The sequence below is a fragment of the Triticum dicoccoides genome, chromosome 6A, assembly GCF_002162155.2.
Source record: "Triticum dicoccoides isolate Atlit2015 ecotype Zavitan chromosome 6A, WEW_v2.0, whole genome shotgun sequence".
In the NCBI taxonomy this organism is placed as follows: domain Eukaryota; kingdom Viridiplantae; phylum Streptophyta; class Magnoliopsida; order Poales; family Poaceae; genus Triticum; species Triticum dicoccoides.
In genome coordinates, this window is record NC_041390.1 from 539,822,855 (window position 1) to 539,841,477 (window position 18,623).

An 18,623-nucleotide genomic window follows, 5' to 3' on the forward strand; every position below is an offset into this window, starting at 1 on the left:
CTAGTTTATTTAGTTGAATTAATAGAACTAGTAAGTGTTTAATGTTTCACCTATATATGAACATATGTTAAATATTAATGTCAAATGTTAGATGAATTAGATATAAATTATATGTTAGATATATATTTAATTTAGTTATATGAGATTTCATTATCTAATTAACATTTTATTATATAGAACTAGCTACCTTATTTTTAGTAAGAAAATTAATAGAACTAGTTTAGTTGAATTAATTAGTTGAACTAGTTAGTTGAATTAGTTCAATTAATTAGGTATATTCTTCGTAAGTGCTTAGTTGAATTAGTTCAATTAATTAGTTAAACTAATTGAATTAACAGAATTAGTTGAATTAATAGAACTAATAAGTGTTTAATGTTTCACCTATGAACATAAGAATGTCGTCTGACGACGAACACGATTTCATTATGTGCGAATACTGCGAAGACCAGCGCGGCCTGTGCAGCAGAAATTTTCTAGTTGATGATAGATGCTTCAGCATCAAGCTGGATGAGAACTTCGAAGTGGATACAGTAAGTCACAACGACAAGTCTTTTTTCATAATTAAACATGACTTATGCTTCATTTGCTTCAACTTTTAATTTTAATTTTTCACTATTCTACTAGCGTATCCCCTGCCATGCAAGAATTTTTGTCTTGGATAACATAGGTTTCAGCCCTAACGAAACTATGGAGGTAAAAAGAGTTTACTTGAAGACCGAGCATGGTTATACCTTCAACGTCAAATTATACAATGCAGACACATACACCTATTTTGAATGCAAAACTTGGCAAGCACTATGCAAGGCTTATGCATTTGAGCCTGATATGGTTATCACCTTTGGTATTCGTCCGGAATATGATATTGAAGGTAATAGAGATATCTGGGTCGATGTGCAGACGCCTCCAGTTCTACCATTATGTGAGTTTCTCAACCATATTTATGTCTTCGATATGAGATTATTTGAACCAGTTGAATAATTAATAAATCTCAATTTATATTGACAGCTTACTTCCAATCAAGCAAACATGTCCGGCGCTTGGTAGACAGGACCGTCCACTGTCCCGGGGCTGAACTAAACTGCGAGGAGACAAGTCATTATGTTTCATGGCTTGAGGATCTTGATGCTATCAAGACAAATTTCTTTCCTGCACTTAGAAATGTTAGTACTCAAAACGTGCGATCAATAGTGTTCGTACTGAACTGTAACATCCCAAATTTTCAATTTGGAATGTTATACATTAGATCATCATGCATATTTTATTTTCTTGCATTTTGGTCGATCCTAGAAATTTCACGCAACTCAAGGACCTTCGGAGAGAGTTGGAGATTTCGTTATTTTCATATTTGAGAGTTTTCTCGAATTTGAAAAGAGGATCATTTGATTTATTTATTTCATCTTCAATTATTTTTTCGATATCAAAATATAAGAGAGGGAATAATATGACTTTCCCAAATTTAGGGAAAAAATGAAGAATTAATAAATAGATCAATTTTGGTTTTGCCGGAGTTTTGTTTGTATTTTCTTTGGATAGGGAAAATGCGCGTTTTTGAAAATTGCATTTTAGGTCCGGAGTAAAGTTCATTTTGTTCGACTCATTTTTAGGAGTCGGGGAAAATTTACTTTAGAATTTTGGAGCCCGTTTAGATTTTCTTTTCTGTGTTTTTTTTCGCGCGAAACCGATTAAAAAATTCCAGCAGGCCAGCCGGGCCAAGGCCCAGCCAGCCAGCCGCCGCTGCGCCCCAGCCCCAGCGCGCGTGCGCCAGCCAGCGCCAGGCGCAGGAGGCCGCCGCCTCGCTCTAAGCCGAGTCCGGCTTGGACTCTAGGCTAGCCCCTTTTTTCCTTTGTTCCGTTTTCCTTTTTCTTTTAGGATTCCTTCTCCTACTCTATTTCTTGTCCCCTACCCAAGTAATCTCTCCCCTCTCCTATATAAATACCCCATAGACCCCCCCTTTCCTCACACCAAAAAACCCAAACCCCCTCTCCTCCCCAAGCCGCGCCCCACCCCGCGCCCCTCATCCGCCGCCGCCGCCCCTATAGCGTCGCCGCCGCCGCCCTAGCACGCCGCCGTCGCCACCATTCGCCCCGCCTCGCCGGAGGTAGCCCCGCGCCCCTCTTTTTATACCCCGCGGTTCGGTTCTTTTAAAAGAAACCATTCCGGTTTTCTTTTCCGGTTTTTCTCTCTGTTTTCTTTTTCGGTTTCTTTTCCGAAACCCTAGATCGGTTCTCCGTTTTCTTTTTCGGTTTCTTTTCTGAAACCCTAGATCGGTTCTCCGTTTTCTTTTTCGGTTTCTTTTTCGAAAACCCTAGATCGGTTTTTCGTTCTTCTTTCGGACCGTTCGTCTCAACGAACATGATCACCGATTATTCCCGGTTAACGACGCCCGTTCATTTAACCGTTCGTCTCTTTCTTTTCGTCGGATTTATTCCGCGATCGCGATCTCAGATCCGATCTTCGTTCTAGCTTATCTTCTCGCCCGTTTATCAGAATCAGGTAATTCAAGCGCCTGGAGTTTCGTCTCGAAACCGCCGTTCCGTCTAATCAACTTAAACAAGTTTTTGCCCCGGTAAAATTTGACCTAGTTTCAACTTGCTAGAACCGAGTTGTTTTCTTCCGTCGTTTGTTTTCTGTCGTTTGTTCGGTTCGTTCTTTCTTTGCAATCGGAGTTCTTAAGTTGAACTTTCTGGTTCGTTCTCCCGTTCGATTTTTACTTGTGCATTAGATGAGTGCTTATTGTGTGGTTACTATTGTTTGCTTACGATAGATTGACCGGAGTGTGACGAGTAGATCTATCAAGAGTTTTAAGTGCGAATCATCTTCATCTACATTGCAGGCAAGTAACACGTTGATCATACCTTTTCTACAACCCATGTTTTATTGCATTAGATCAATCCTCTCACATTGCATGATTAGGATCTAATTAAATTGTGGGATGGGAAGTAGATGAGGTAGTACCTATCACCTGTATTACTATGAAACCTTTGGGAGTTACTTCTATGTTTGCTTATTATGCCATGCTATGCTAGTAGACGTGGACTGGGTGAGTGATATCCATGACAGATGTGAGTATTGTTAATTAATGGTTTATCTAAGGTGGCAACTTAAACACACATCTGGGTGGATTGAGGCACCTGATGTCTATCAGGACTTGCCTGTTTTATTTTGGACCGCCACCCAGGCCCAAAGGGATCATAAGATAATTCATGCTAGAAACTTCCGTGTGCAGCCACATGCTACTATGGGCTCTGGCATAGTTGACTAAGTTGTGCGAACTCTTATGGGGTGGACTAGCAGATGTAGGGGTTGTAGGTGGTACGGTCTACCCCACATGTAAGGTGCTAGCGCTTCTGAAAGACTATGTCTCGGTCATCCGTTTCTCAAACACCATGTAGTGCGAGAAAATAAACGGAGGCGATCGAGTCATGTGGGGAAAAGTGCGCAAACCTCTGCAGAGTGTACAAACTAATCATGATTAGCCGTGTCCCCGGTTATGGACAACTTGAGTATCTAGTACTTGAATATCATGTGAATCTTAACATGTTACTTCTAATTAATGTTGTTGGGTTTTAATTATTTTTAATTGGGATTGAGAATGCTGTCAACCATTCTCGATGTTTCACAACCACCATGATAGTTAATTAAAATGTATTCCTTTGCAGTAGGGAAAAATTGGCTTTACGCAAAAACCTTATAACCATAGAGCTTTTCCACCAGCCAAATATGCATGTAGTGATAGCCATTGTTCATCATTCTCTATGGTGTGAATTTGCCAGTACATTCAATGTACTGACCCGTTTTGGGCTGCAACGTCTTATGTTGCAGGTTTCTTACAACGAGTAAGTGATACGTTAGGGTTACGATTTCTACACTCAACTTTGCCGTTGGTGTTGATGGGAATCCACAACCTTGTTGCTTCCGCTATTTGGATTGAGGTAATAGTATTTATGTTACTTTATACATGTGATTTACCTCTGTTATAAATCCTTCGAGTACTGTGTGTGTCAGCATACCGATCCAGGGATGACACCTAAGCACAGAGACTTGATCCATTCGGGTCGGGTCGCTACAAGATGGTATCAGAGCACGTGTTGACTGTAGGACGTGACCCTAGAAACTGGCAAGCCCATAGCAAAGATCTTTCTCTACAACTTTCCCTTTCAAAAATATCTTTTACCTCTCTTCTCTTCTGAGTTTGTTCAAATTTCCCTTTAGTGAAACCATACCCCCTTTCCCTTTTGACCACTCGAAGATTCGACTGATGAGACCACTCCAAGAAGTACAAGATATCGGACAACTAAGACCACTTCGGAATGAGGAGTATTTTCCGTGCCTCTGAATAATGGAAACTACAACGGTTGAAGGCCAAAGACAAGTAGAATTTGAAGGCTCTGAAGAATCCCCAGATTTGTATGACCTAGGACTGCTACCCTGATGGAACTTGACAGACTATGGAAGTTGTCAATACCCGAGATCAAGGTGTGTTGGAGAAAGACCGAAACATGGAGCATAGAACTCAAGGATTTGTCAAGGAAAACCCTAAGGCAGGAGATATCAACTATGGAATGATAACTCATGGGAATGACAAGAGCAGAAACACGGTTATCCGTGATGTCATCGCCCACTGATGCTATTGTCACCGTGCTGAGTTAAGCATGCATATGCATGGAAGGATTAAATGGTAGAAGGCTGATGGAGCACCTATTAGTAAGATGAAGTTTTAACCTTAGCTAGTGTATCACCAGGATCTGGAGTATTACATCAAGAAGTTAAGATGGAGCCACAAGAAGCCGTATTTGAAAGGAAACATTTCATGAAGAACTCAGGACCCAAAAGTTGAAAGTAGCCAAGCTAGAGTAGAAAAATCTCGAGATACCGAAGATTTGTCAGGAACGGAAGGACAGTAGTACCATGGTTCATGCCAATGTTGAAACCTAGAAGTTTGGAATGCCACTCTAGAAATATTAAAGGACGTCACGAGAAACTTTTTGTCAACAGAGAGGATCTAGCAAAAGAAATTGAGAAGGACAAACACGATCGGAAGAAGCCATTGGAGGCATGAACAAGACTTGAAGAGTTTGGCGACGTTGACCTTAGAAGACCAAACCCCTGTTATACACCTACGTTAGATGCGATGATTGTGAGCTGTCATTTGTTTGATGTTTTTCGACAGCCACAACAAAAATCTGTCTTTTCAAAACTTTTGTTTGTATTGTGTGCATCCCTCTCTCTTGATCTCTCTTATCTCACCCCAAACCCATGGACCCAATAGATGATGAATGGAGAAGAGCTTGTATTTTCTAGACCGATGAGTCAATTGGAGACAGACCGATGGATTCAGAACATGGAGGATCATATGGAGAACAACCCTATAGTCGGAAAGGATATGGCCCAGCATGCTCTTCAATGCTTTGAAAGAGGTGCTGCTACTTGGTGGAGGATGTATCAAACCATCAATGGATGGCAAGGAGTAACCACTTGGGAAGAATTTAAGTTGACCTTGCTAAAGTCTCAGTTTGTGTCCCAGAAATTGAAGCCTTATGGAAAGGATATGAAGAAAACTTATGCATGCAAGCTTTGTGGAGAAATAGGACACAACCCTAAAGAACACAAGGATGAATGCCCTAATTGTGAAGGAAGTCACCCAGTTGAAGAATGCCCAACTAGGAAGATCACTTGTTTCTTGTGTGAAGGGACTACCCACTATCCTGCTCAGTGTCACATTTACCCCATGGTACAACGAACCATCTAGCAGAAGGACAAAGTAATGAAAGGAGCCCTCATGGAAATTTTAGAAGAACCTGCGATGAAGGACGAGGTGGAGGACGCACCCAAAGAGGAACCAATTAAACCCTACACCAAGTCTTGCTATTCATGTGGAGAAGAAGGACACATCTCCCAGAATTGTATGAATGGGAATCTAGTAGAATTCCCGGCTGAGGAAGTAGAATATGACCCACAGGAAATAGAAGCCATGATTGGTATGGAAAGGTCCAGAAAGAGAAACCGATTGGATTCCAGGAAGGACCTAAGTCATATCACCTGTTATAGGTGCAAGGAGTCAGGGCACTACCTCCACAGTTGCCCAAAAAGGAAGCCAAGAACCCAAGGAGGCTATATAATCACAAGAAAACCTCGAAACTTGTCAGATGTAATATGTTTCCGTTGTAATAAAGCCGGGCACTTTGCCAGAGATTGTCCGAAGGAGAAGGAGACATGTGATAAGTAGTTGAGTTTGTAACAGAAGAAATATAGTCGTAGTAGTGAGAACATTTTCCTTTATATTGAGGTGTTGAGTTGAGGCATGTAATGGAAAAACAGGAGATTGTAATAATTTGAGAATCAATAAAGTTAGCAGTGTTGGTACTGATTTGGATTTTATGAGTTACTCTATGAGGAAAGATGTTGACCATTTTTGAGGATATGAGAAATATGGTCTATAAAATATTGGAGCATTTTAAGGGTGGTAGTACCCTGTAAGAACCGTTGACCCCTGGAAAAGATAAGGATACTCCACCGAGTGGATTTCGGACAAAATGAATACGAGTTTTGTCTTCATATGTATGATGCCCCAAGAGTATGTGGGATGATGTTGGAGACCGTCGGTTGTTTGGACCAAATGTGATCAAGGAGTCAGAAGAGAATGTTAAGTTGATTCGAGATAGACTGGAGGTAGCTCAGTCCAGGCAGAAGAGTTATGTAGACTCAAAAAAAACCTCAAGGAGGTAGTCTATGAAATTGGAGACCGAGCATGTCTTCGTGTGTTCCCTCTGCGAGGAGTTAAACGAATTGGAGTTAAGGTAAAGTTAGCCCCGAGATTTGTAGGACCATACCGAGTTTTGGAGCGTACGAGAGAAGTGGCCTACAAGTTTGAGTTACCGGAAGGACTGTCAGGAGTTCAAGATGTGTTTCACGTTTCCCAGTTGAAGAAGTGCCATGCAGAGATGGCCAATATTCCCCTGTAAGGACGCTTGACCCTGGAAAGGATAATGATGTTCCACGAAGTAGAATATGGACTTCATAAGTATAAGTTTTTTTTACCTCGGTATGAGGGATATCCCACGAGGATGAAGAGATGAAGTACTATTGGATATAAAGGAGGTATGATGTTGGAAATATGGATCAATGGAAAACTCCATGATGAGTCTGAGTAATCATGTCCTAGATTGGTGCCAATATAAGGAAGGAAGACAATACAATTGGATGGATTTAAGAATACTAGGAAGTTGGAAGTTGGAACAATGATCAGTTGCCCGATGATAAGTTCAAGGACTACAAGTAATGAGATGGGCCATAACCCACATGCCCCAGGACCTGCCAAGAAGCAAGCACATTCTTGCTGAAGGAAAACCCCTGAAAGAAGTTACGATTTTGTCGACAGACGATTTTATAGGAGTTTACGGAAAACCTGAGAGTTGTGAAGGAACGATAGATGGTTGTTTGGCTTGCAGAATCAATGGAATTATCCGAACTTGATTCATCGACGAGAGAAATTCTGCAATGCTTGTGAGGATGACCGAGTGTTAGAATGCAAGATTCGCTAAACTGTATACAAGGTAATGATTTGGGTGCGGGATGGATTGATCACCATACCGACTTACTCTTATTATTCGCCTTGCTATATGGAATGGTAAATCTGAGTGACTTACCTATAGTAGAGAGACAGCGATATTAAACCTTGTTAAACCTTAGAATGGTATAAGAATTTTTCCCTTGTACAAGGCAGCTTTTGCCAACCGTAGGTTATACGGTGAGGATCAACCCAGACCCATTTTCTGCAGGAGAAACCATAAATTGTTGACCAACATGAGATATCGATAGTTGTGTAGTTTTGGCGCTAGACCCGTCAGCTAAGAAGACCCAATCTCGGAATAACCTTACTAAGAGGAAATGACAGAAGAATTGAGTAAAACGTTATGCCACTACCTGAAGAGCCTAGAGAAGGAATTATCCTTACGATTTGAGAAGACGGCACTGTCAAGAATAAGGATGGAGTATATGAGTTTTGATGGAACCGTAACAATGATTCTAAGGGTGGTAGCACCCCAGACACCGTGTGATGATCGATGGATTTTGAGAAGACCCCCAAACCCTAAACTTTTCTTGCTAGCCTCTCCGAATCTCGAGGACGAGATTCCTTTTAAGGGTGGTAGGTCTGTAACATCCCAAATTTTCAATTTGAAATGTTATACATTAGATCATCATGCATATTTTATTTTCTTGCATTTTGGTCGATCCTAGAAATTTCACGCAACTCAAGGACCTTCGGAGAGAGTTGGAGATTTCGTTATTTTCATATTTGAGAGTTTTCTCAAATTTGAAAAGAGGATCATTTGATTTATTTATTTCATCTTAAATTATTTTCCGATATCAAAATATAAGGGAGGGAATAATATGACTTTCCCAAATTTAGGAAAAAAATGAAGAATTAATAAATAGATCAATTTTGGTTTTGCCGGAGTTTTGTTTGTATTTTCTTTGGATAGGAAAAAATGCGCGTTTTCGAAAATTGCATTTTAGGTCCGGAGTAAAGTTCATTTTGTTCGACTCATTTTTAGGAGTCGGGGAAAATTTACTTTAGAATTTTGGAGCCCTTTTAGATTTTCTTTTCTGTGTTTTTTTTTCGCGCGAAACCGATTAAAAAAATTTCCAGCAGGCCAGCCGGGCCAAGGCCCAGCCAGCCAGCCAGCCGCCGCTGCGCCCCAGCCCTAGCGCGCGTGCGCCAGCCAGCGCCAGGCGCAGGAGGCCGCCGCCTCGCTCTAAGCCGAGTCCAGCTTGGACTCTAGGCTAGCCCCTTTTTTTCCTTTGTTCCGTTTTCCTTTTTCTTTTAGGATTCCTTCTCCTACTCTATTTCTTGTCCCCTACCCCAAGTAATCTCTCCCCTCTCCTATATAAATACCCCATAGACCCCCCCTTTCCTCACACCAAAAAACCCAAACCCCCTCTCCTCCCCAAGCCGCGCCCCACCCCGCGCCCCTCATCCGCCGCCGCCGCCCCTATAGCGCCGCCGCCGCCGCCCTAGCACGCCGCCGTCGCCATCGTTCGCCCCGCCTCGCCGGAGGTAGCCCCGCGCCCCTCTTTTTCTTCCCCGCGGTTCGGTTCTTTTAAAAGAAACCGTTCTGGTTTTCTTTTCCGATTTTTTTCTTCATTTTCTTTTTCGGTTTCTTTTCCGAAACCCTAGATCGGTTCTCCGTTTTCTTTTTTGGTTTCTTTTCCGAAACCCTAGATCGGTTCTCTGTTTTCTTTTTCGGTTTCTTTTCCGAAAACCCTAGATCGGTTTTTCGTTCTTCTTTCGGACCGTTCGTCTCAACGAACGTGATCACCGATTATTCCCGGTTAACGACGCCCGTTTGTTTAACCGTTCGTCTCTTTCTTTTCGTCGGATTTATTCCGCGATCGCGATCTCAGATCCGATCTTCGTTCTAGCTTATCTTCTCGCCCGTTTATTGGAATCAGGTAATTCAAGCGCCTGGAGTTTCATCTCGAAACCGCCGTTCCGTCTAATCAACTTAAACAAGTTTTTGCCCCGGTAAAATTTGACCTAGTTTCAACTTGCTAGAACCGAGTTGTTTTCTTCCGCCGTTTGTTTTCCGTCGTTTGTTCGGTTCGTTCCTTCTTTGCAACCGGAGTTCTTAAGTTGAACTTTCTGGTTCGTTCTCCCGTTCGAGTTTTACTTGTGCATTAGATGAGTGCTTATTGTGTGGTTACTATTGTTTGCTTACGATAGATTGACCGGAGTGTGACGAGTAGATCTATCAAGAGTTTTAAGTGCGAATCATCTTCATCTACATTGCAGCCAAGTAACACGTTGATCATACCTTTTCTACAACCCATGTTTTATTGCATTAGATCAATCCTCTCACATTGCATGATTAGGATCTAATTAAATTGTGGGATGGGAAGTAGATGAGGTAGTACCTATCACCTGTATTACTATGAAACCTTTGGGAGTTACTTCTACGTTTGCTTATTATGCCATGCTATGCTAGTAGACGTGGATTGGGTGAGTGATATCCATGAAAGATATGAGTATTGTTAATTAATGGTTTATCTAAGGTGGCAACTTAAACACACATCTGGGTGGATTGAGGCACCTGATATCTATCAGGACTTGCCTGTTTTATTTTGGACCGCCACCCAGGCTCAAAGGGATCATAAGATAATTCATGCTAGAAACTTCCGTGTGCAGCCACATGCTACTATGGGCTCTGGCATAGTTGACTAAGTTGTGCGAACTCTTACGGGGTGGACTAGCAGATGTAGGGGTTGTAGGTGGTACGGTCTACCCCACATGTAAGGTGCTAGCGCTTCTGAAAGACTATGTCTCGGTCATCCGTTTCTCAAACATCATGTAGTGCGAGAAAGCAAACGGAGGCGATCGAGTCATGTGGGGAAAAGTGCGCAAACCTCTGCAGAGTGTACAAACTAATCATGATTAGCCGTGTCCCCGGTTATGGACAACTTGAGTATCTAGTACTTGAATATCATGTGAATCTCAACATGTTACTTCTAATTAATGTTGTTGGGTTTTAATTATTTTTTTAATTGGGATTGAGAATGCTCTCAACCATTCTCGATGTTTCACAACCACCATGATAGTTAATTAAAATGTATTCCTTTGCAGTAGGGAAAAATTGGCTTTACGCAAAAACCTTATAACCATAGAGCTTTTCCACCAGCCAAATATGCATGTAGTGATAGCCATTGTTCATCATTCTCTATGGTGTGAATTTGCCAGTATATTCAATGTACTGACCCGTTTCGGGCTGCAACGTCTTATGTTGCAGGTTTCTTACGACGAGTAAGTGATACGTTAGGGTTACGATTTCTACACTCAACTTTGCCGTTGGTGTTGATGGGAATCCACAATCTTGTTGCTTCCGCTATTTGGATTGAGGTAATAGTATTTACGTTACTTTATACATGTGATTTACCTCTGTTATAAATCCTTCGAGTACTGTGTGTGTCAGCATACCGATCCAGGGATGACACCTAAGAACAAAGACTTGATCCATTCGGGTCGGGTCGCTACATGAACTACGGTCACATATATTTAGGAAAGATGGCAAGATTTCTACTATTTCTCCTCAGTGCATCTTTTGCATACATTATTTTTTAAGCTAAACTTCATTGCTAAGTATGTTACTATACGATGTTCTTCAACAGGGACTCCCGATGAATGTTGTGCCTGATTGGATCGAGACTAAAGGTACCATGAATATTATTAGCTTACGGCCAAGATATCCTACAATGCACTTTAGTGCATTCAGGATTTCTAATAGCGAGGAATGCTTAATAGTAAAAGACTGGAGCAAAATTGTGAACGATCATAGAGAAGTACTAGGGGGCAGCAATCAGAAGCGCAACCCACGATTAGGAGACAGGTTCATCTGCATGCTCCAATATAATGAATCAGCAAAGTTATACATGTTCTATGCTATTTTACCTGAGAGAGAGAGCAGCAGGAGTGATTAATTAGCTAGTTCATGCTCTTAGTACTTGTCCTCTCATGTCCATGTTCTTCGTCCTGAACTTAATCTTAAAGAGTGATTTGCTTTTGTGGTGTTATGAACGTTTATAATATCATTACCATGCATGTTGAACTCGATGATATCTTTGCTATGAAAACCGTTGGTGATGATATATATGATGCAAGAGTTTTTATATTAATTAATATGATGATGATGATGAGTTATTATATCATTTATGAAAGAAATTGCATATTAGTTTCAACTGGATGGATTCTAGCTAAGTGATCAAGTATATGCCATATCCATATTACCTCGATCACTTAAGTAGGTGATCAAGTATATATAATATGGATGTGATAGATACTTAATGACTTAGCTATAGGATCCACGCATCCAGTCAATTTAATCACCTAATGATTTAACAACTCATTATAATGTAAAACAATCACTAAATTAAATTGAAAACACAAAATTAAAGTAAAAATAAAAAATAAAACCAAAACACACCCAAACATTTAGTACCGGTTGGTGTTACCAACCGGTACTAATGTCCTACGCGCCCACGGAGCTGGCTCGTGCCACGTGGTTGCCCTTTAGCATCGGTTCGTGCTGAACCGGTACTAAAGGGGGGGCCTTTAGTGCCTACAATTTAGTGCCGGTTACCGAACCGGCACTAAAGGGCCTTACGAACCGGTGCTATTGCCCGGTTCTGCACTAGTGAGCCTATGGTATGATTGTATGTTGTCCTACGGACTAAACCCTTCGGTTTATATAGACACCGGAGGGGGCTAGGGTTACACAGAGTCGGTTACAAGGGAGGAGATCTACATATTCGTATTGCCTAGCTTGCCTTCCACGCCAAGGAGAGTCCCATCCGGACACGAGATAAAATCTTCAATCTTGTATCTTCATAGTCTAACAGTCCGGCCAAAGGATATAGTCCGGCTGTCCGGAGACCCCCTAATCCAGGACTTCCTCATACACGCTATCGTGATGTACCGCAAGGTAGAGGGCAGACCATTTCCGCATATACACTGTTGGGTGAAGCTCAATAGACAGTATGTGTGGGACAACATGATCCGTTGATGACAAACGTGTTGAACATTCGGTTAATCATGTTGAATTTGAACTTGTACTAGACTTATTTGCATGCTATGTATGAATGATTTGTGCTATTTTCTGTCCGAAGTTTAATGAATTTCATCGTGTTTGATGAATTTCGTACGGCTAGTTGAAATGCGGTTTGAAATATATGTTGTTAGAGTTGAATGACAGTCTACGTGTCCGTTGACTGATTCTCACTGTTTCCGAATGGACGGGGAGTCCGGTTCGCAGATCAGCGCTAGAGATGCCCTAATTTGACAACAAATAAAAAGAAATATGCTTCCACTTTAAAATTCAGCACATCCGACAAAATCAAAAGAAACCGGTCCCGCCACTCTGTGGCATCAGGCCGCAGAGAGAAAAACAAGCCACGCAGTGACGATCACGGGCGAGCAGGCAAATGCATGCAGCAGCCTTCTGTTCGACCGTGAAGGACAGAGAGAGCCTGCCGACATACCACGGTCGACCGTGATATAAACGTGCGACTAATGAATTATTTTCTCTTGACCATCTGAGATCTCCACTCGCTCGCCGACCGCCTATAAATAGGACCCTCATTTCCACTCTCATGGCAAGCCAGCGCCCAGCACGACAAACACCTCCATCGCTCTGCTCTAAGTACGAGTAGCTAGCAAGCTTTGCTCACTTTCACTTGCGACTTGCAAGCTTTGCTCCTGAGACCGATGGCCTCCACCGCGGCGCTCCAGACGGCGGCCGTCTGCACGCTGCTCCTGTTCGCCGGCCAGCTGCTCCCCACGGCCACGCCGGCGCCGCCGGACAGCTGCGCCCCAGGCGACGCAAAGTGCCTGGCCTGCTACAACAAGTGCGTGGAGCCCTGCCGGCGGGACCCGACCCAGTGCCGCGCAACCCTCCTCTGCGGGCCGAAATGCGCGCAGCAGACGTCGAGCCCCCCGCCGCCGCCGTCGGGGAGAGTGGCACTTGTGCCCCAGCCAACGCAAAGTGCCTGGCCTGCGTGAAGAAGTGCGGGGACAGATGCCGGAGGGACCCGACGCAGTGCCGTATGACCATGTACTGCGAGCCGGGGTGCGCGATACAGACGGCGAGCCACCCGCCGGCGAAGGACATTTGCGGCCCGACCAAGGCGAGGTGCCTGTCCTGCGTTAACAAGTGCAGGGAAACATGCCAGGGGGACCCGATAAGTTGTGGCGGGCTCCAAGACTGCGAGACGGGATGCACGCACCAGAAGCAGTAGCTGCTACAGTTGAGTTCAAACGGGGCAGAAATCACATATCTGACCTCAGGCAGAAATCAAATCACAAACTGACCTGGTCACGAAAAAATTTCACTCTGCTGACCCTTTGGTGTGGCGCCCGACAGCCGGGCGCCGCACCCTACTGTGCAGCGCCCTTCCCTTAGGCGTCGCACATCCTGCCAGCGTGGCAGCCCTGGTCCAGTTGCGGCCCCACACGCACCTGTGCAACGCCTAAGATCTAGGCGCCACACACCTGTAATGTGCAGCGCCTAGCTCTTGGGCGCTGCACAGTCTGTGTTCCATTTGGGCTGGCCCCACCCTCTCTCTCCTCCCACCCCCACCCCACACACCCCCACCCGACCCAAACCCTTAGACTTGCGGCCCTCCTCTCTTCCCCTCTCCCCCTCTCCCCCCTCTCAAATCCTTCTCAAATCTTGCAAATCCGCCACACACCATGGATTTCGAAGCCAACCCCTCCCTTAAGGTAATCTCCTCCGATCCCCTCGTTTTCATCCATAGGAATTGTCACATTTGCTCAAATCTTGCTAGTTTGGGGAAACCCTAGATTTTGATAGGATTTGGAAATTTGTGTTGAATGTTGTTATATTTCTTTGCTAATTTGGGTTGTTTAGGCTTCCATAGTATGCTAGGGTTAGGGTTATGTGTGTTTGATGTTGGTGTTAGGGTTATGTTGGTGTTAGGGTTGTGGTTATTGTTATGTGGGGGTTAGGGTTATTAATTCATATATATGTTAGGGCATATGTGTGCAAATATTTTTCTTAAGTATTTACTTGATATATGTGTGTTTTTGATTATTGTAGGGATGGGGAGAACATGTGTTTATGTTCATCATGTGGATAAAGAGGCCTTTTTGAAAGGCAATGTTGAGACGTACCCGGATGAGCTTGACATGGTGTTTAAGAGTAGTCCTAGCTATGCGGAGCTTTTGAAACAAGTGAGGAAAGATTTGAATTGGATGGACCCAAGTGACGTTGTTGAGTTCGAGGGAAGGCATAATGTTGGTTTAGGAATGCACATCCGTTGGAAGACAATGCGTGTGAACTCCGAGCAACGTTGGGTTGCATACAAGGAGACGGTTGCGGAATCTCTAGACAAGGCTCTTGAGTTATTTGCCTCCAAGAAGGTTGAGTCTACTTTGAATTTAGACTTGAACCGGAACCCCTCCCCGTTGGTTGCTAGCACTCCCCCACCCATGAACCAAGATCAAATGAGTGAACCTCAATTCACGCAAGAAGATTGGCCAACATTGAGCCCGACTCCAAACAACCAAAATGAAGGTTTTGAAGAGGAGAATTATGAGTATGAGGAGGATGACAACGAAGTTGACCTCCATGACAACAATGTGGGTGATCTCGACCAATATCATGTGCAAGAGACAATGGACCAATCCATCCCTTTTTCCCGTGCATATGCATCGGACTCGGATGACGATGGTCCTGATGAAGAAGTTGATGAGGAGGGGTTCACACCGAAGGAGGCCGAAGCATTCAAGAAGGTATTCGGGCGGGATCACAAGACACCATTGTTCAAGGATCTTAGTCTCGCGGATGAAACCGTTGTGAATGGTGGAAAATGCATATCTCTTGGAGCTAGGCCAAGTTCTCACCGTGATTTGGAAGACGACAAGAACGGGATATATCCCGGTTGTGAGTTTCAATCCTTCTTGGAATTGAAGATGTGGCTCGACAACTACTCGGTTACACATTATCGTCCACATAAAGTGGCCAACTCGGACGTGAATGTGCGTTACACGGTCAAATGTGAAGTGCCAACATGTCCATGGATTGTGCGTGCAAGGCCATGGAAAGGAGGTCCCACTTGGCGCATAGTGAGTTGTCTACCAACTCACATGTGCCGGCACAAGAATGCGGATGGCAAGCTTGTGTACCAACAACACAGACAACTCACGTCCGAGTTCATTGCTTACAGGCTGTCCAACCAAATATCCACACTTCTAACAATGAGCATCAAGAGTGTCATTGACCTTGCGAAAGCCATTTTTCATTACAAGGTGAAGTACGGCAAGGCATGGAAGGCGAAGCAAGCCGCATTCAAGATGTTGTATGGCAATTGGGAGGAAGCATACAACCGACTCCCTAGGTTGTTGTTAGCTATGGCCGCCACAAACCCAGGCATGGTTCACGTGGTTGAGCCTCATGGGCACCAAACATTGATTCATAACGGGAGGACCGTCCGAGTATTTGGCCGTGCATTTTGGGCCTTTGAGCAATGCATGAGGGCTTTTGAGCATTGTCGGCCCGTCGTCGCCATTGATGGCACGTTCTTGACCGGACAATACAAGGGCACTTTATTGGTTGCAATAGCAAGTGATGCCAATAACCGGGTGTTGCCTTTGGCTTTCGCTTTGGTTGAGGTGGAGAACAATGATAACTGGGAGTGGTTCTTGCGTCAACTGAGAACAAGGGTATTACCTGCTGAAAGGGAAATTTGTGTCATATCGGATCGCCATCCTGGAATTCTAAATGCGGTGGTGGTTGACATTCCCGTACATACAAAGTTGCATCATCGATGGTGCATAAGGCACTTTTGTGCAAACTTCTATAGGGCATGTGGTATCAAGGAGTTGGCCGATGATCTTCAGGATTGTTGTCTCGCTTTCACCAACAAGTGGTTTTCCACATTGTTCAATGCATTGCTCAGACACAAGAAACTTGACCCCGGCGGTCGGGAGTTTCTCAATAAGAACATTGCTGAAAGGAACATGTGGGCGCGTGCTTTCGATGAAGATGGCCGGAGGTACGGTCAAATGACAAGCAATATGGCAGAATGCTTCAATAAGGTGCTCAAGGGTGTACGTGCATTACCCGTGACGGCAATAGTTCAATACACATTTGACAAGTTGAATGAATACTTTTTAAAGCACTCAATGGAGACCGATAAGCAGATTGCTGGTGAGAACAAGGATAAGCACAAGTACAATTTCCCACCAAAGGTCGAAGAATGGTTGGAATTTCAATCACGAAAGGAAGACTCCGAAGAAGCTGTACTATATGACGACAACGAGTGGAAGTATGAGGTGAAAGAGCCCGGAGGAACCACAAACGATGGCCGCCAACACGGAGGCCGGGCTTTCAAGGTCTCCCTAACACGGTGTGATTGCAGCTGCATGAGGCCGTCTTTGCTTCATCTCCCATGCTCGCACTTGTTAAATGCATCCCGGGTTAGGAATGTGGACGTCAATCACCCTCTTACCGTGAGGGAGTCCGAGTTCTCAATCATGACGGTAAAGAATACATGGACTCCACGGTTCCAGCCATACTTGGACCAATCACAATGGCCGGAGTATCATGGAGTTCAACTATGGCCGGACCCGGAATTGAAGATCGTTAGACGGGGAAGACGTAAGACAAAGTGTCTTAGAGGTGACATGGACGGATGGGGCCGTGGTGGTGGTGGAGAATACGACACCGGCCAATTCCAAGAGCCTCGTGAGCAATCCCGTTGTGGGGGCTGCAGTAATGGGGGACACAACACAAGAACTTGTCCCAAACCAAGAAAGAGATCAAAGAAAAATGGTGCAAGCACAAGCCAAACAAATGATAGCCAACCAAGTGAACCAAGGGGTAGCCAACCAAGTCAAACAAGTGGTGGAGTGCCAAACCACTCAAATCAAACAAGCCAACGAGGAACTAGGCAACAAAGAGGGAGTCATCTTGGTCTTAGAAGAGGCCGTGGTGGTGGTCTTGGCCGTGGTGATGGTCTTGGCCGTGGTGGTGGTAGAGGCCGTGGTGATGGTCTTGGCCGTGGTGAAGGTCTTGGCCGTGGTGATGGTCTTGGCCGTGGTGGTGGTAGAGGTCGTGGTGATGGTCTTGGTCGTGGTGAAGGTCTTGGCCGTGGTGATGGTCTTGGTCGTGCTGGTGGTAGAGGTCGTGGTGATGGTGTTGGTCGTGGTGAAGGTCTTGGCCATGGTGGTGGTAGAGGTCGTGGTGGTGGTCTTGGCCGTGCTGCTGGTAGAGTCCATGGTGGTGGTGGTGGTATAGGCCGTGGTGGTGGCGGTAGAGGCCGCGGTGGTGGTGTAGGCCGTGGTGATGGTGGAGGCAGTGGTGATGGTGGAGGCAGTGGTGATCTTGGCCTTGGCGGCGGCCGTAGTGGAGGAATGTTCTCTTGGCTCAATGGACCATTGCCGTATGTGACTTACTATGATCTTGTTCTTTTGGCTCAATGCTTGTGTTGTCATTTTGTATTGTGTGACTAACTATTATATTTCCATTTTCATAGGTATGGAAACAATGAAGGGGGTGGAGGACACGGAGGGGGAAGGTGAGATCCCTTGGTGGTGGGAGGAGGGAGAAGAATAAGAAACTACATGGACCGTGATTTGGACAAGTATATGTGCTATGTGTGTATGACTATGTGAGGGGACTAATATTTCTGTGTATGACTATGTGAGATCCCTATGTGTGTATGACTATGTGATTTGGACAAGTATATGTGCTATGTGTGTATGACTATGTGATTTAGACTACTATTTCTGTGTTTTGGACGCCTGCATTTAATTTGGATATGATTATGTGGCATCTTTATGAATCAAAAAACAAAAAAAACCAGCAGTTATTTGAAAATAGCAGTTAGTGCAGCGCCTAAGGTCAAGGCGCCACACTACACAGTGCAGCGCCTCGGTCTTCGGCGCTACACACCTGGACATGGCAGTCCAGAGAGCAACAGAATCATTCCAGAGAGCACCAGGAGCGTTCCAGTTGGTTTTGCACCCCAAAAATTGCTAAGTCAGTGTGCAGCGCCCAAGGGAAAGGCGCCACACTATACAGTGCAGCGCCCAGGCGCTGCACTGTATAGTG

General features: G+C 44.4%; 1 pseudogene; it reads left to right on the plus strand.

The window, feature by feature from the left end:
• The first annotated feature begins 13,255 nt into the window (after positions 1–13,255).
• On the plus strand, positions 13,256–13,793 carry LOC119317428 (annotated as a pseudogene).
• The last annotated feature ends 4,830 nt before the right edge of the window (positions 13,794–18,623 follow it).